Source organism: Schistocerca gregaria, chromosome 3 (assembly GCF_023897955.1).
Source record: "Schistocerca gregaria isolate iqSchGreg1 chromosome 3, iqSchGreg1.2, whole genome shotgun sequence".
NCBI lineage: Eukaryota > Metazoa > Arthropoda > Insecta > Orthoptera > Acrididae > Schistocerca > Schistocerca gregaria.
In genome coordinates, this window is record NC_064922.1 from 95,905,922 (window position 1) to 95,924,709 (window position 18,788).

Here is an 18,788-nt window from a genome sequence, read left to right on the forward strand (position 1 = left end):
TAGGCTTGGAGACCAAACTTCTGAATTGCGACGAAGCTTCGGGGTAACATTCTCACTAGGAAGCTTCGAGAGTTACAGTAAACGGGCTTTGGTGCAACGGATTGAAGCTACTTGTCCACCAGGTTATGCTCCATTGTTCCGATGCTGAAATTGCAAAGAAGTAGGGTTGGAGACTAAAGTTCTGAATTGCGACAAAATTTCTCTCTTGTATTCTTATTAGGATGCTTCGAAAGTTACAGTCAACTTGCTTTGGTGCATTTGATTATAGCTACTGGTCCACCAGGTAATGCTCCTTGGTTCTACTGCATACCTTGCAGGTAATTAGGCATGAAGATTAAAGTTCTAAATTGCGATGAGATTTCTGTATTGTGATCAAATTAGGAAGCTTCGAGAGTTACAGTAAACTTGCTTTTGTGCATCGGATCTAAGCTACTGGTTGATCAGGTTATGCTCCATGATTCCGATGCTGAAATTGCAAATATGTAGGCTTGGAGACTTAAGTTCTGAATTGCGACGGAATTTTTGGGGTACACTCTCACTAGGGAGCTTCGAGAGATACAGTACACTTGCTTCGCTGCATCGGATTTAACCTACTGGTCCACCAGGTGATGCTTCATGGTTTCACTGCTGAAATTGGAGATAAGTATGCTTCGAGACTAAAGTTCTGAATTGCTACGAAATTTGTTGGTTTCATTCTCACTAGAAAGGTTCGAGAGTTACAGTAAACTTACTGTAGTGCATCTGATTGAACCTACTTTTCCACCAGGTGATACTCCATGTTTCCACTGCTGACCTTCCATATAAGTAGGTTTGGAGACTAAACTTCTGAACTCCGACGATATATCTGGATACCATTCTCACTAGGAAGCTTCGAGAGTTACAGTAAGCTTGGTTTGGTGAGTCGGATTCAAGCTACTGGTACAGCAGGTGATACCTTATGGTTTCACTGCTGACCCTGGAGATAAGTAGGCTTGGAGACTAAAGCTCTGAATTGCGGCGAATATTCTGTCATACATTCTCACTAGGAAGCTTCGAGAGTTACAGTGTACGTGCTTTGGTGCATCGGATATTAGCTACTGGTCCACCAGGTGATGCTCCGGGATTCCCATGCCGACCTTGCAGATAAGTAGGCTTAGAGACTAATGTTTTGAATTGCGACAAAATTTCTGGTTTCCATTCTCACTAGGAAGCTTCGAGAGTTACAGTTAACTTGGTTTGGTGCATCGGATTTAACCTACAGGTCCACCAGGTGATGCTCAATGGTTCCACTGCTGACTTTGCAGATAGGTAATATTCGAGACAAAAGTTTTGAATTGCTACGAAATTTCTGGGTTATATTCTCACTAGGAAGCTTCGAGACTTCCAGTTAACGTGTTTTCTGTATCGTATTCAAGCTACTGGTCCACCAGGTGATGCCTTAAGTTTCCACTGCTGACCTTGGAGATAAGTAGGCTTGGAGAACAAAGTTCTAAATTGCGACGAAGCTTTTGGGTTACATGCTCACTAGGAAGCTTCGTGAGTTACAGTAAACGTGTTTTAGTGCATCGGATATAAGCTACATGTCCACCAGGTGATGCTTGATGGATCCACTGCTGACCTTGCAGATAGGTAGGCTTGGAGACTAAAGTTCTGAATAGTGACGAAACTTCTTGGTTACATTGTCACAAGGAAGCTTGTAGAGTACACTAAACTTGCTTTGCTACATCGGATTCAAGCTACTGGTCCACCAGGTTATGCTCCATGGTTCCGATTGCGAAATTGCAAATAAGTAGGCTTGGAGACTAAAGTTCTGAATTTCGACGAAATTTCTGAGTTACATTCTCACTAGGAAGCTTCGAGAGTTACAGTACACTTGCTTTGTTGCACCACCGTTAACCTACTGGTCCACCAGGTGATTCTCCATGGTTCTACTGCTGACCTTGCAGATAATTATGCTTGAAGATTAAAGTTCTAAATTGCGATGATATTTCTGTGTTGTAATCAAACCAGGAAGCTTCGAGAGTTACAGTAAACTTGCTTTGGTGCATCGGATTTAAGCGACTGGTAGACCAGGTTATGCTCCATGGTTCCGATGCTGAAATTTTAAATAACTAGTCTTGGAGACTTAACTTCTGGATTGCGACAATAATATTTGGTGTACATTCTAACTAGGAAGCTTCGATGGATACAGTACACTTGCTTCGGTGCATCGGATTTAACCTACTGGACCACCAGGTGATGCTCCATCGTTCCACTGCTGACCTTACAGATAAGTAGGCTTGGAGACTAATGTTCTAAATTGCTATGAAATTTCTGGATTTTATTCCCACTAGGAAGCTTCAAGAGTTACAGTAAGCATGGTTTGGTGCGACGGAAATAACCTACTGGTCCACTGGGTGATGCTCCATGGTTCTACTGCTGACTTCGAAGATAAGTAATATTCGAGAAAAAAGTTTTGAATTACGACCAAATTTCTGGGTTATATTCTCACTAGGAAGCTTCGAGAGTTACGGAAAACATGCCTTCTGCATCGGATTGAAGCTACTGGTCCACCAAGTGATGTCGTAAGTTTCCACTGCTGACCTTGCAGATAAGTAGGCTTGGAGAACCAAGTTCTAAATTGCAACGAAACTTCTGGGTTACTTGCTCACTAGGAAGCTTCGTGAGTTACAGTAAACGTGCTTTGGTGCATCGGATTTAAGATACTGGTCCACCAGGTGATGCTCGATGGATCCACTGCTGACCTTGCAGATAAGTAGTCTTGGAGACTAAAGTTCTGAATAGCGACGAAATCTCTTGGTTACATTCTCACTAGGAAGCTTCTAGAGCTACATTAAACTTTCTTTGGTGCATCGGATTCAAACTACTGGTCCACCAGGTATTGCTCGACGGATCCACTGCTGACCTTGCAGATAAGAAGGCTTGGAGACAAAAGTTCTGAATTGCGACGATATTTCTGTGCTTTGTTCAAACTAAGAAGCTTCGAGAGGTTCAGTAAACTTGCTTTGCTGCATCGGATTCAAGCTACTGGTCCACCAGGTTACGCTCCATGGTTCCGATGCTAAAATTACAAATAAGTAGGCTTGGAAACTAAAGTTCTGAATTTCGACGAAATTTCTGTGTTTAATACTCACTAGGAAGCTTCGACAGATACAGTACACTTGCTTTGTTGTATCAGAGTTAACCTACTGGTCCACCAGGTGATGCTCCATGGTTCCACCGTTGACCTTGCAGATAAGTAGGCTTGGAGATTAATGTTTGAATTGCTATGAAATTTCTGGATTTTATTCCCACTAGTAAGCTTCAAGAGTTACAGTAAACTTTCTTTGGTGCATCGGATTTAAGCTATTAGTCCACCAGGTGGTGCTCCATGGTTCCTCTGCTGACCTTGCAGATAAATAGGATTGGAGACTAAAGTTCTGAATTGCGACGAAATTTCTGGTTAACATTCTGACTAGGAAGCTTCGATAGTTACGGTACACTTGCTTTGGTGTATTGGAGTTAACCTACTGGTCCACCAGGTGATGCTCCATGGTTCCACCGTTGACCTTGCAGATAAGTAGGCTTGGAGACTAAAGTTCTTAATTGCTATGAAATTTCTATGTTATATTCCTACTAGGATGCTTCGAGTGTTACAGTAAACTTACTTTGGTGCATCGGATTTAAGCTACTGGTCAATCTGGTGCTGGTATATGGTTCCAATGCTGGCCTTGCAGATAAGTAGGCATGGAGACTAAAGTTCTGAATTGCGACGAAATTTTTGGTTTATATTCTCACTAGGAAGCTTCGAGAGCTACAGTAAACTTGCTTTATTGCATCGGATTTAACCGACTGGTCCACCAGGTAGTGTTCCATCGTTCCACTGCTCACTCTGCAGATAAGTAGGCATGGAGACTAAAGTTCTGATTTGCGGCGAAATTTCGGGGTTACATTCTTATTAGGAAGCTTCGAGAGATGCAGTAAACGTGCTTTGCTGCATCTGATTGAACCTACTGGTCCACTAGGAGATGCGCCATGGTTCCACTGCTGACCTTGCAGATAAGTAAGCTTGGAGACTAAAGTTCTGAATTGCGACGAAATTTCTGGGTTACCCTCTCTCTAGGAAGTTTCGAGAGTTACAGTAAACTTCGTTTGGTGTATCTGATTGAACCTATTGGTCCACCAGGTGACGCTCCATGCTTCCACTGCTGACCTTGAAGATAAGTAAGCTTGGAGACTAAAGTTCTGAATTGCGACGAAATTTCTGGGTTACCTTCTCACTAGGAAGTTTCTGGGTTGCAGTAAACTTGCTTTGGTGCTTCGGATTTAAGCTACTGTTCCACCAGGTGATGCGACATGATTCCTGTTCTGACCGTGCAGATATGTAGGCATGGAGGCTAAAGTTCTGAATTGCAACGAAGTTTCTGGGATACATCCGCACTAGGAAGTTTCGACAGTTACAGTAAACTAGCTTTGGTGCATCTGATTGCACCTACTGGTCCACCAGGTGGTACTCCATGGTTCCACTGCTGACCTTGCAAATAAGTAGGCTTGGAGACTAAAGTACTGAATTGCGACGTTATTTCTGGGTTATATTCTCACTAGGAAGCTTGGAGAGATACAGTTACCGTGCTTTGGTGCATCGGATTTAAGCTACTGGTCTATCTGGTGCTGCTCTATGGTTCCTCTTCTGACCTTACAAGAAAGTTGGCTTGGAGACTAAAGTTCTGAATTGCGACGACATATCTGGGTTGTTTTTTTCGGGAGGTAAGGTAAAAATGTTTTGGTGCATTGGATTCAAGCTACTGGTCCACCAAGTGATGCTCTGTGGTTCCACTGATAAAATTGCAGATAAGTATGCTTGGAGACTAATGTTCTAAATTGCGACAAATTTTCGGGTTTATATTCTCACTAGGAAGCTTCGAGAGCTACAGTAACTTGCTTTATTGCATCGGATTTAACCTACTTGTCCACCAGGTACTGCTCCCTTGTTCCACTTCTCACCTTGCAGATAAGTAGGGTAGGAGACTAAAGTTCTGATTTGCGACGAAATTTTGGGGTTATATTCTCATTAGGAAGCTTAGAGAGATGCAGTAAACGTGCTTTGGTGCATCTGATTGAACCTACTGGTCCTCTAGGTGATGCGCCATGGTTCCACTGCTGACCTTGCAGATAAGTATGCTTGGAGAGTAAAGTTCAGAAATGCGACGATGTATAGGGGTTATATTCTCACTAGGAAGCTTCGAGAGCTACAGTAAACTAGCTTTATTGCATCGGATTTAACCTACTGGTACACCAGGTAATGCTCCATCGTTCCACTGGTCACCTTGCAGATAAGTAGGCTTAAAGAATAAAGTTATGAATTGCGACGTTATTTCTGGGTTATATTCTTACTAGGAAGCTTGGAGAGGTACAGTATACTTGCTTTGGTTTATCGGATTAAAACTACTGGTAAACCCTGTGTTGCTCCATGGTTCCACTGCAAAAGTTGCAGATAAGTAGGCTTGCAGGTTAAAGTTCTGAATTGCGACGAAATTTCTGTGTTATATTCTAACTAGGAAGCCGCAAGAGTTACAGTAAACCTGCTTTAGTGCATCGGATTTAAGCTACTGTTCAACCAGATGATGCTCCAGGGTTCCACTGCTGACCTTGCAGATAAGTAGGCTAGGAGACTAAAGTTCTGAATTACGACGAAATTTCTAGGTTACATTCTCACTAGGAAGCTTCTAGAGCTACATTAAACTTGCTCTCGCGCATCGGATTCAAGCTGCTGGTCCACCAGTTATTGCTCCATGGTTATACTGCTGACCTTGCAGATAAGTAGGCTTGGAGAGCAAAGGTCAGAATTGTGTCGAAATATCTTGATTACATTCTCACTAGGAAGCATAGAGAGTTGCAGTAAAATTACTTTGGTGCATCGGATTCAAGCTACTGGTCCACCAGGTGATGCTTCATGGTTCCACTGATGAATTTGCAGATAAGTAAGCTTGGAGATTAAAGTTCTGAATTTCGACGAAATTTCGGGGTTATATTCGCACTAGGAAGCTTCGTGAGCTACAGTAAACTTCCTTTATTGCGATCGGATTTAACCTACTGGTCCACCAGGTAATGCCCCTTATTTCCACCGCTCACCTTGCAGATAATTAGGCTTGGAGACTACAGTTCAGAATTGTGTCGAAATTGCTGTATTACATTCTCTCTAGGAAGCTTCGAGAGTTGCAGTGAACTTACTTTCTTGCATCTGATTCAAGCTACGGTTCCACCAGGTGATGCTCCAAAGTTCCACTGCTAAAATTTCACGCTAAAGTTCTGAATTGTGACGAAATTTCTTGGATAAATTCTCATTAGGAATATTCGAGAGTGACAGAATACTTGCTCTGGTGCTTCGGATTTAAGCTACTGGTCACCTAGGTGATGCTCCATGGTTACTCTCCTGACCTTACAGATAAGTTGCCTTAGAGGCTAAAGTTCTGAATTGCGTCGAAATTTCTGCGATACATTCTCACTAGGAAGTTTCGAGAGTTACAGGAAACTTGCATTGGTGCATCGGATTTAACCTACTGGTCGACCTTGTGATGCTCCATGGTTCCACAGCTGACCTTGCAGATAAGTAGGCTTGGAGACTAAGGTTCTGAATTGCAACAAAATTTCTGGGTTATCTTCTCACTAGGAAGCTTCGAGAGTTACAGTAAACCTGCTTTGGTGCATCTGATTTTAGCTACTGGTCCATAAGGTGATGCTACATGGTTCATTTGCTGACCTTGAAGATAAGTAGGCTTGAAGACTAAAGTTCTGAATTGCGACGACATTTCTGGGATATATTTTCACTAGGAAAATCCGAGAGGTAGAGTAAAGTTGCTTTGGTGCATCGGATTTAAGCTGCTGGTCCACCAGGTGATCCTTAATGGTTCCACTGCTGACCTTGCAAATAAGTAGGCTTGGAGACTAAAGTTCAGAATTGCGACGAAATTTCTGGGTTATACTCTCACTAGGAAGCTTCGAGAGCTACAGTAAACTTGCTTTATTCCATCGAAATTCACCTATTGGTCAACCAGGAGAAACTCCATCGTTCCACTGCTGACCTTGCAGATAAGTAGGCTTGGAGACTAAAGTTCTCAATTGCGATGAAATTTCTGGGTTCCTTTCTCACTAGGAAGCTTCGAGAGTTACAGTAAACGTGCTTTGGTGCATCGGGTTTAAGCTACTGGTCCACCAGGTGATTCTCGATGGATCCAATGCTGACCTTGCAGATAAGTAGGCTTGGAGACTAAGGTTCTGAATTGCGACGAAATTTCTGGGTTACATTCTCACTAGGAAGCTTCTAGAGCTACATTAAACTTGCTTTCGTGCATCGGATTCAAGCTGCTGGCCCACCAGCTATTGCTGCATGGTTATACTGCTGACCTTGCAGATAAGTAGGATTGGAGACTAAAGTTCTGAATTGCGACGCAATATCTGGGTTATATTCTCACTAGGAAGCTTCGAGAGTTACAGTAAACGTGCTTTGGTGAATCGGATTTAAGCTTTTGGTCCACCACGTGTTGCTCGATGGATCCACTGATGACCTTGCTGATAAGTTGGCTTGGAAACAAATGTTCTCAATTGCACGAAATTTCTTGGTTATATTCTCACTAGGAAGCTTCTAGAGCTACATTAAACTTACTTTCGTGCATCGGATTCAAGCTGCTGGTCCACGAGTTGTTGCTCCATGGTTATACTGCTGCCTTGCCGATAAGTAGGCTTGGAGACTAAAGTTCTGAATTGCGATGATATTTTTCGGTTATATTACCACTAGGAAGCTTTGAGAGTTACAGTAAAATTGTTTTGGTGCATTGGAATTAAGCTACTGATCCACCTGCTTATGCTCCATGGTTCCGATGCTGCTCTAGCAGATAAGTAGGCTTGAAGACTAAAGTTCTGAATTGCGACGAAATTTCTGGGTTATATTCTCAATAGGAAGTTTCGAGAGTTACAGTAAACCTGCTTTGGTGCATCGGATTTAAGCTACTGTTCCCTGTGGTGCTGCTCCATGGTTCCACTGCTGACTTTCCAAATAAGTAGGCTTGGAGACTTAAGTTCTGAATTGCGACGAAATTTCTGGGTTACAGTCTCATTAGGAAGCTTCGAGAGTTACAGTAAACCTGCTTTGGTGCATCGGATTTAAGCTACTGTTCCATGTGGTGCTGCTCCATGGTTCCACTGCTGACTTTCCAAATAAGTAGACTTGGAGACTAAAGTTCTGAATTGCAACGAAATTTCTGGGTTGCAATCTCACTAGGAAGCTTCGAGAGTTACAGAAAACTTGCTTTGCTGCATCGGATTAAAGCTAATGGTCCACCAGGAGATGCTCGATGGTTCTATAGCTGATATTGCAGATACATAGTATTGGAGACTAAAGTTCTGAATGGCAACGAAATTTCTGGCTTATATTCTCAGCAGTAAGCTATGAGAGCTACTGTAAACTTGCTTTATCGCATCGGATTTAATCTACTGGTCCACCAGGTGATTCTCCATGGTGCCACTGCTGAAATTGCAGATACGTAAGCTTGGAGACTTCAGTTCTGAATTTCGACGAAATTTCTGGGTTGCATTCTCACTAGGAAGCCTCGAGAGTTACAGAAAACTTTTTTTGCGGCATCGGATTAAAGCTAATGGTCCACCAGGAGATGCTCGATGGTTCAATTGCTTAAATTGCAGATACGTAGTATTGGAGACTAAAGTTCTGAATTGCAACGTAATTTCTGGGTTATATTCTCACTAGGAAGCTTGGAGAGTTACAGTTAACTTGCTTTGGTGCATGGAATTCAAGCTACTGGTCCACCAGGTATTGCTCCATGGTTCCTCAGCTGACCTTGCAGATAAGTAGGTTGTAGACAAAAGTTCAGAATTTCGACGAAATGTCTGGGTTATATTCTCACTAGGAAGCTTCGAGAGTTGCAGTAAACTTCCTTTGGCGCATCGGATTTAACCTACTGGTCCGCCACGTGATGCTCCATGGCTCCACTGCACACCTTGAAGATAATTGGGCTGGAGACTAAGGTTCTGAATTGCCACGAAATTTCTAGGTGATGTTCGCACTAGGAATCTTCGAGAGAAACAGTGAACGTGCTTAAGTGCTTCGGATTTAAGCTACTGGTCCACCGGGTGATGCTACATTGTTCCACTGCTGACCTTGCAAATAACTAGGCTTGGAGGCCAAAACTCTGAATTGCGACGAAATTTCTGGGTTACATTCTAACTAGGAAGCTTCTAGAGCTACATTAAACTTGCTTTGGTGCATCGGATTCAAGCTGCTGGTCCACCAGGTATTGCTCCATGATTCCACTGCTGACCTTGCCGATAAGTAGGCTTAAACACTAAAGTTCTGAATTGCGATGAAATTTCTTGGTTATATTATCACTTGGAAGCTTCGAAAATTACAGTAAACTTGCTTTGTTGCATAGGATTTAAGCTACTGGTCCACCAGGTAATGCTTCATGGTTCCTCTGCTGACCTTGCAGATAAGTAAGCTTGAAGACTAAAGTTTTGAATTGAGACGAAATGTCTGGGTTATATTCTCACTAGGAAGCTTCGAGAGTTGCAGTAAACTTGCTTTGGCGAATCGGATTTAACCTACTGGTCCGACACGTGATGCTCCATGGCTCCACTGCACAACTTGAAGATAATTGGGCTGGAGACTAAGGTTCTCAATTGCCACGAAGTTTCTAGGTTATGTTCTCACTAGGAAGCCTCGAGAGATACAGTGAACGTGCTTTGGTGCTTCGGATTTAAGCTACTGGTCGACCCTGTATTTCTCCATGGTGCCACTGCTGACCTTGCCGATAAGTAGGCTTGGAGATTAAAGTTTTGAATTGCGATGAAATTTCTTGGTTATATTACCTCTAGGAAGCTTCAAGAGTTACAGTAAACTTCCTTTGGTGTATCAGATTTAAGCTACTTGTCCACCAGGTGATACTCCATGGTTCCACTGCTGACCTTGCTGATAAGTAGGCTTGGAGACAAAAGTTCTGAATTGCGACTAAATTTCTGCCTTATATTCTCACTAGGTAGCTTCGAAGGGTACAGTAAACTTACTTTGGGCATCGGATTCTAGCTACTGGTCCACCAGGTGATGCTCGATGGCTTTACTGCAGACCTCGCAGATCAGGCTTGGAGACTAAAGTTCAGAATTGCGATTAAATTTATGTTTGTATTCAAACTAGGAAGCCTCGAGAGTTACCGTAAACTTGCTTTGGTGCATCGGAATTAAGCTACTGGTCCCCCAGGTTATGCGTCATGGTTCCGATGCTGCTCTTGCAGCTAAGTAGGCTTGGAGACTAAAGTTCTGATTTGCGACCAAATTTCTGTGATACATTGTCACTACTAAGCTTCGAGAGCTACATTAAACTTGCTTGGGTGCAGCGGATTTATCCTACTGGTCCACCAGGGGATGCTCCATGGTTATCATGCTCCTCTTGAAGATAATTAGGCTTGGAGACTAAAGTTCTGATTTGCGACGAAATTTCTGTGATACATTGTCACTACTATGCTTCGAGAGCTACAGTAAACTTGCTTTGGTGCATCGGATTTATCCTACTGGTCCACCAGGTAATGCTCCATTTTTCCACTGCTGAAATTGCAGATAACTAGGCTTGCAGACTAAAGTTCTGAATAGCGACGATATTTCTGGGTTATATTCTCCCTAGGAAACTTCGAGAATTACAGTAAACTTGCTTTGGTACGCAGGATTTAAGCTACTGTTCCACCAGGTGATGCTCCATGGTTCCACTGCTGACCTTGCAGATAAGTAGGCTTGGAGACTAAGAATCTGAATTGCAACGAAATTTCTGCTTTGAATTCTCACTAGGAAGCTTCGAGAGTTACAGAAAACTTGCTTTGGTGCATCGGATTCAAGCTAATGGTCCACCAGGTGATGCTCCATGGTTCCACTGGTGACCTTGCAGATAACTTGGCTTGGAGACAAAAGTTGTGAATTGCGACTAAATTTCTGGGTTACATTCTCATTAGGAAGCATCGAGAGTTACTGTAAACTTGCTTTGTTGCCTCGGATTCAAGCTACTGGTCCACAAGGTGATGTTCCATGGTTCTAATTTTGACATTGCAGATAAGTAGGCTTGGAGATTAAAGTTCTGAATTGCGACGAAATTTCTGGTTTACATTCTCACTAGGAAGCTTCGAGAGTTACAGTACACTTGGTTTAGTGCATCGCATTTAACCTACTAGTCCACCAGGTGATGTGCAATAGTTGCACTGCTGATCTTGCAGATAAGTAGGCTTGGATACTAAAGTTCTGAATTGCGACGATATTTCTGGGTTAGATTCTCACTAGGAAGCTTCGACAGTTAGAGTAAACTTGCTTTGATGTATCGGATTTAAGCTACTGGTCCACCACTTGATGTTCCATAGTTCCCCTGATTAACTTGCAGATAAGTAGGCTTGGTGACTAAAGTTCTGAATAGCGACGAAATTTTTGGGTTACATTCTCATTAGGAAGCATCGAGAGTTACGGTAAACTTGCTTTGGTGCATCAGATTTAATCTACTGGTCCACAAGCTGATGATGAACTGTTCCATTGCTGTCTTTGCAGAAAAATAGGCTCACTAGGAAGCTTCGAGAGTTACAGTACTCTTGCTTGGGGCATCGGATTTAACCTACTAGTCCACCAGGTGATGCTCGGTGGTTCCGCTGCTGACCTTGCAATTAAGTATTCTTGTAGACTAAAGTTCTGAATTGCGATGAAATATATGGGTCATATTACCACTAGGAAGCTTCGAGAGCTAGAGTAAACTTGCTTTGATGCATAGAATCTACCTACTGGTCCACCAATTGATGCTATATGTTTCCACTGCTAAAATTGCTGATAAGTAGGCTTGGAGACCAAATATCTGAATTGCGACGAAATTTCTTAGTTACATTCTCACTAGGGAGCTGCGAGAGTTACAGTAAATAAGCTTTGCTGCATCGGATTTAAGCTACTGGTCCACCAGATGATGATCCATGGTTCCACTGCTGACCTTGTAGATATGATGCTTTGAGACACAAGGTCTGATTTGCGTCGAAATTTCTGAGTTATATTCTCACTAGGAAGCTTCGATAGTTACAGTAAACGTGCTTTGGTGCAACTGATTAAAGATACTGGTCCACCAGGTGATGCTCCATGGTTCCACTGTTGAAATTGCAGATAAGTAGGCTAGGAGGCAAAACTTCTGAATTGCCAAGAAATTTCTGTGTTATATTGTCACAAGGAAGCTTCGAGAGTTAGAGTAAACTTGCTTTGGTGCATCGGATTTAAGCTACTGGTCCACCACGTGATGCTCCATGGTTCCACTGCTGACCTTGCGGATAAGTATACTTGGAGACTAAATTTCAGAATTGCGACGAAATTTCTGGTCTGTATTCTTACTAGGAAGCTTCGAGAGGTACAGTAAACCTGCTTTGATGCATCGGATTTATGCTACTGGTCCATCAGGTGATGTTCCATGGTTTCACTAACTGACCTTGCACAGAAGTAATCTTGGAGACTAAAGTTCTGAATTGCGATGAATTTTCTGGGTTACATTCTCATTATTAAGCATCGAGAGTTACATAAACGTGCTTTGATGAATCGGATTAGAGTTACTTGTCCACCAGGTGATGCTCCGTGGTTCCACTGCTGACCTTGCAGATAAGTAGGCTTGGGGACTAAGCTTCTGAATTGCGACGAAATTTCTGGGTTACATTCTCACTAGGAATCTTTGAGAGTTACAGAAAACTTGCTTTGGTGCATCGGAAACAAGCTACTGGTCCACCAGGTTATGCTCCATGGTTCTACTGCTGAAATAGCAAATAAGTAGGCTTGGAGACTAAAGTTCTGAACTGCGACGTAATTTCTTGTTTACATTCTCACTAGGTAGCATCGAGTGTTCCAGTAAACTTACTTTGTTGCATCGAATTTTAGCTACTGATCCTCCAGGTGTTACTCCATGGTTCCAATGCTGACATTGCAGATAACTAGGCTTGGAGACTAAATTCTGAATTGCGACTACATTTCTTGTTTACATTTTCACTAGGAATCTTTGCGACCTACAGTGAACCTGTTTTGGTGCATCGTATTCAAGCTACTGGTCCACCAGGTGATGCTCCATGGTTCCACTGCTGGCCTTGCTGATAAGTAGTCTTGGAGACTAAAGTTCTGAATTGAGACGACATTTCTGGGTTACATTCTCGCTAGGAAGCTTCAAGAGATACAGTACACTTGTTTCGTTGCATCGGATTTAACTTACTGGTCTACCAGGTGATGCTCCATGGTTCCACTGCTGACCTTGCGGATAAGTAAACTTGGAGACTAAAGTTCTGAATTGCGACGAAATTTCTGGGTTATATTCTCACTAGGAAACTTCTAGAGTTACAGTAAACTTTCTTTGGTGCATCGGGATCTAGCTACTGGTCCAACAGCTGATGCTCCATGTTTCCACTACTGAAATTGCAGATAAGTAGGCTTGGAGACTAAAGTTCTGAATCGCGACGATATTTCTGGGTTTTATTCTCACTAGGAAACGTCGAGAGTTACAGTACTCTTACTTTGGTGCATCAGATTTGACCTACTGGTCCACCAGGTGATGCTCCGTGGTTGCACTGCTGACCTTGTGGATACGGGGCTTGGAGACTACAGATGTGAATTGCGACTATATTTCTAGGTTATATTACCACTAGGATGCTTTGAGAGTTACAGTAAACTTGCTTTGGTGCATAGGAATCAAGCAACTGGTAAACCAAGTAAGGCTCCATGGTGTTACTGCTGTCCTTGCAGATAAGTAGGTTGTGAGACTAAAGTTCTGAATTGCAATAAAATTTCTGGGTTATATACCCACTAGGAAGCTTCGTGAGTTACAATAAAATTGCTTTGGTGCATCGGATTTAAGCTACTGGTACACCAGGTGATGCTCCATGTTTCCTCTGCTGACCTTGGAGATGAGTAGGCATGGAAACTAAAGTTTTAAATTGCGACTAAATTTCTCGGTCGTATTCTCACTAGCAGGCTTCCTGAGTTGCAGTAAACTTGCTTTAATGCATCGCATTCAAGCAACTGGTCCACCAGGTAATGCTTCCAGTGTTGAAATTGCAAAAAAGTAGGATTGGAGACTAAAGTTCTGAATTGCGAGGAAATTTTTAGGTTAGATTCTCACTAGGAAGCTTCGTGTGTTACAGTAAACTTGATTTGTTGCATCGGATTTAAGCTACAGGTCCTCCACCTGTTGCTCCATGGTACCATTGCTGACATTGCAGATAGGTAGGTTTGGAGACTAACGTCTGAATTGCGACGTCATTTCTTGTTTTTATTGTCAATAGGAAGCTTTGCGACCTACAGTGAACTTGTTTTGGTGCATCTTATTCAAGCTACTGGACCACCAGGTGATGACCGATGGTTCCACTGCTGACCTTGCAGATAAGTATTCTTGGAGACTAAAGTTCTGAATTGCGATGAATTTTCTGGATTATATTCTCACATGGAAGATTCGAGAGTTACAGTAAACTTGCTTAGGTGCATTTGATTTAAGCTACTGGTCCACCATGTTATGCTCCATTGTACCTCTGCTCCCCTTACAGGTACGTAGGGTTGGAGACTTAAGTTTTGAATAGCGACAAAATTTCAAGGTTACATTCTCACTAGGAAGCTTCGAGACTAACAGTAAACTTGCTTTGGTGCATCGGATTTAAGCTACTGGTCCACCAGGTTTTGCTATATATTTACAATTCTGGCCTTGCAGATAAGTAGGCTTGGAGACTAATCTTCTTAATTGCGACGAAATTTCTGCGTTACAATCTCACTAGGAAGCTGCGAGATTTACAGTAAGTTGCTTTGGTGCAGCGGATTTAAGCTACTGGTCCATTAGGTGATGCTCCATGGTTCCACTGCTGACCTTGCAGATAAGTAGGCTTGGAGACTAAAGTCCTGAATTGCTACGAAATGTCTTGGTCGTATTCTCACTATGAAGCTGCGAGAGTTGCAGTTAACTTACTTTAGTGCATCGCATTCATGCAACTGGACCACCATGTAATGCTCTATGTTTCCACTGCTGAAATTGCAAATAAGTAGACTTGGAGACTAATGTTCTGAATTGCGACGACATTTCTTGTTTACATTCACCCTAGGAAGTTTGCCACCTACAGTGAACTTGTTTTGGTGCATCGTATTCAAGCTACTGGTTCACCAGGTGATGCTCCATGGTTCCACTGCTGACCTTGCGGATAAGTAAACTTGGAGACTAATGTTCTGAATAGTGATGAAATTTCTGGGTTACATTCTCACTAGGAAGCTTCGAGAGTTACAGCAAACATGCTTTGGTGCATCTGATTTAAGCTACTTTTCCACCAGGTGATGCTCCACGGTTCCTCTGCTGACCATGCGGATAATTAAACTTGGAGACTAAAGATCTGAATTGCGACGAAATTTCTGGGTACATTCTGACTAGGAAAATTCGACAGCTACACTAAATTTGCTTTGGTGCATCGGATCAAGCTACTGGTCCACCAGGTGATGCTAAATGGTTGCACTGCTGACCTTGCAGATAAGTAGGCTTGGAGGATAAAGTTCTACATTGCGACGAAATTTCTGGGTTGCATTTTCACTAGGAATCTACGAGAGTTACAGTACACTTGCTGTGGTGCATCGGATCTAACCTACTGGTCCAACTGGTGATGCGCAATAGTTGCACTGCTGACCTTGCAGATGAGGTGGCTTGGAGACTAAAGTTCTGAATTGCGACGCTATATCTGGGTTATATTCTCACTAGGAAGCTTCGGCAGTTACAGTAAACTTGCTTTGGTGGTGCGTATTTAAGCTACTGGTCCACCATGTGATGCTCCATGCTTCCACTGTTGACCTTGCAGATAAGTAGGCTTGGAGACTAAAGTTATGAATTGCGATGAAATCTCTGTATTATATTCTCACTATGAATCTTCGAGAGTTACAGTAAACTTGGTGCATTGGATTTGTGCGACAGGTCCACTAGGTGATGGTCCACTGTGCCTCTGCTTTCCCGGTAGATACGTAGGCTTGGAGACTTAAGTTCTGAATAGCGACGAAATTTCTAGGTTACATTCTCACTAGGAAGCTTCGGGACTTACAGTAAACTTGCATCGGATTTAAGATACGGGTCCACCAGGTGATGCTCCATAGTTCCCCTGCTGACCTTGCAGATGAGTATGCATGGAGAATAAAGTTCTGAATTGTGACGCTATTTAATTTTATATTCTTACTAGGAAGCTTTGAGAGTTACGGTTACCTTGCTTTGGTGCAATGATGTAAGCAACTGGTCCCCAGGTGATGCTCAGTATTTTTACTTCTGAAATTGCAGTTAAGTATTCTTCGAGATTAAACTTCTGAATTGCGATGAAATATCTCTGTTACATTACCACTAGGAAGCTTCGAGAGTTACAGTAAACTTGCTTTGGTGCATCGTATTTAAGCTACTGGTCCACCAGGTAATGCTCCATGGTATCTCTGCTGACCTTGCAGATAAGTGGGCTTGAAGACTAAATTTTTGAATTACGACGAAATTTCTGGTTTGTATTCTCACTTGGAAGCTATGAGAGTTACAGTAAACTTGCTTTGGTGCATCGGATTCTAGCTACTGGTCCACCATTTGATGCTCCATTGTTAAACTGCTAAAATTGCTGATAAGTAGGCTTGGAAACTAAAGTTTTGAATTGCGACAAAATGTCTGTGTTGTATTCTCAATAGAAGCTTCGAGAGTTCTAGTAAACTTGGATTGGTGCATCGGATTCTAGCTACTGGTCAACCAGGTGATGCTCCTTGGTTCCACTGCTAAAATTGCTGATAAGTAGGCTTGGAAACTAAGGTTTTGAATTGCGACGAAATGTCTGGGTTACGTTCTCATTAGGGAGCTTCCCGAGTTACCGTAAACTTGGTTTGGTGGATCGAATTCTAGCTACTGTACTACAAGGTGATGTTCCATGGTTCCACTGCTGAAATTGCAGATAAGTAATCTCGGAGACTAATGTTCTATATTGCGACGAAATTTGTGGGTTATAATCCCACTAGGAAGCTTCTTGACTTACAGTAAACTTGCTTTGGTGCATCCGATTTAACCTACTGGTCCATCAGGTGATGCTCCATTGTTCCACTGCAGACATTGCAGATACGTAGTATTGGAGAGTAAAGATCTGAATTGCGACGAAATTTCTTTGTTACATTCCCACTAGGTAGCTTCAAGAATTAGAGTAAACTTGCTTTGGTGCATATGATTTAAGCTACTGGTCCACCAGGTGATGCTCAATGGTTCCACTGCTCTAGTTGGAGATAAGTAGGCTTGGAGACTGAAGTTCTGAATTGCGACGAAATATCTGGGTTACATTCTCACTACAAATCTCCCAGAGTTAGAGTAAACTTGCTTTGATGCATCCGATTTATGCTACTGGTCCATCAGGTGATGTTCCATGGTTTCGCTAACTGACCTTGCAGATAAGTAGGCTTGGAAACTAAAGTTCTGATTTGCGTTGAAATTTCTGTGTTACATTCTCATTAGGAAGCATCGAGAGTTACAGTAAACTTGCTTTGGTACATCTGATTTGAGCTACTGTTCCACCAGGTGAGGCTCCATGGTTCCTCTGCTGACCTTGCAGATAAGTAGTATTGGAGACTAAAGTTCTGAATGGCGACGAAATTTCTTGGTTACATTCTCACTAGGTAGCTTCGAGAATTACAGTACATTAGCTTTCGTACATCGGATTTAACCTACTGGTCCACCAGGTGATGCTCCATGGTTCCTCTGCTGACCTTTCAGTTACGTAGGCTTGGAGACTAAGGTTCTGAATTGTGACGTAATTTCTGGGTTTCATTCACACTAGGTAGCCTCGAGAGCTACAGTAAACTTTCTTTGATGCATCGGATTGAAACTACTGGTCCACCAGGTGATTTTATATGTTTCCACTGCTGACCTAGGTGATACGTAGGCTTGGAGACTAAAGTTATGAATTGCGATGAAATTTGTGGGTTATATTCTGACTAGGAAGCTTCGAGAGTTACAGTTAACTTGCTTTTGTGCATCCGATTTAACGTACTGGGCCACCAGGTGATGCTCCATTGTTCCTCTGCAGACATTGCAGATAAGTAGGCTTGGAGACTAAAGTTCTGAATTGTGATGAAATTTGTGGCTTATATTCCAAGTAGGAAGTTTCGGAAGTTACACTAAAATTTCTTTGGTTATCGGATTTAATCCACTGGCCCACCAGGTGATGCTCCATGGTTCCACAGCTAAACGTGCAGAGAAGTATTCATGGAGACGAAATTTCTGAATTGCGACGAAGTTTAGGGGTTACATTCCCACTAGGTAGCCTCGAGAGCTACAGTAAACTTGCTTTGGTGCATCGGATTGAAGCTACTGGTCCACCAGGTTATGCTCCATGGTTCGACTGCTGACCTTGTAGATATGTAGGCTTGAAAACTAAAGGTCTGATTTGAGACGAGATTTCTGGTTTATATTCTCACTATGGAGCTTCGAGAGTTACAGTAAACGTGCTTTGGGGCATCGATTCAAGCTACTGGTCCACCTTTTGATGCTCCATTTTTCGACTGTTGAAAATGCAGAAAAGTAATTTTGGGGACTAAATTTATGAATTGCGACGAAACGTCTTTGTTACATTCTCACAAGGTAGCTTCGAGAGTTAGAGTAAACTTGATTTGGTGCTTGTGATTTAAGCTACTGGTCCACCAGGTAATCTCCATGGTTCCACTGATGACCTTGCGGATAAGTAAATTTGGAGGCTAATGTTCCGAATTGCGAGGAAATATCTGTGTACATTCTCACTAGGAAGCTTCGAGAGCTACA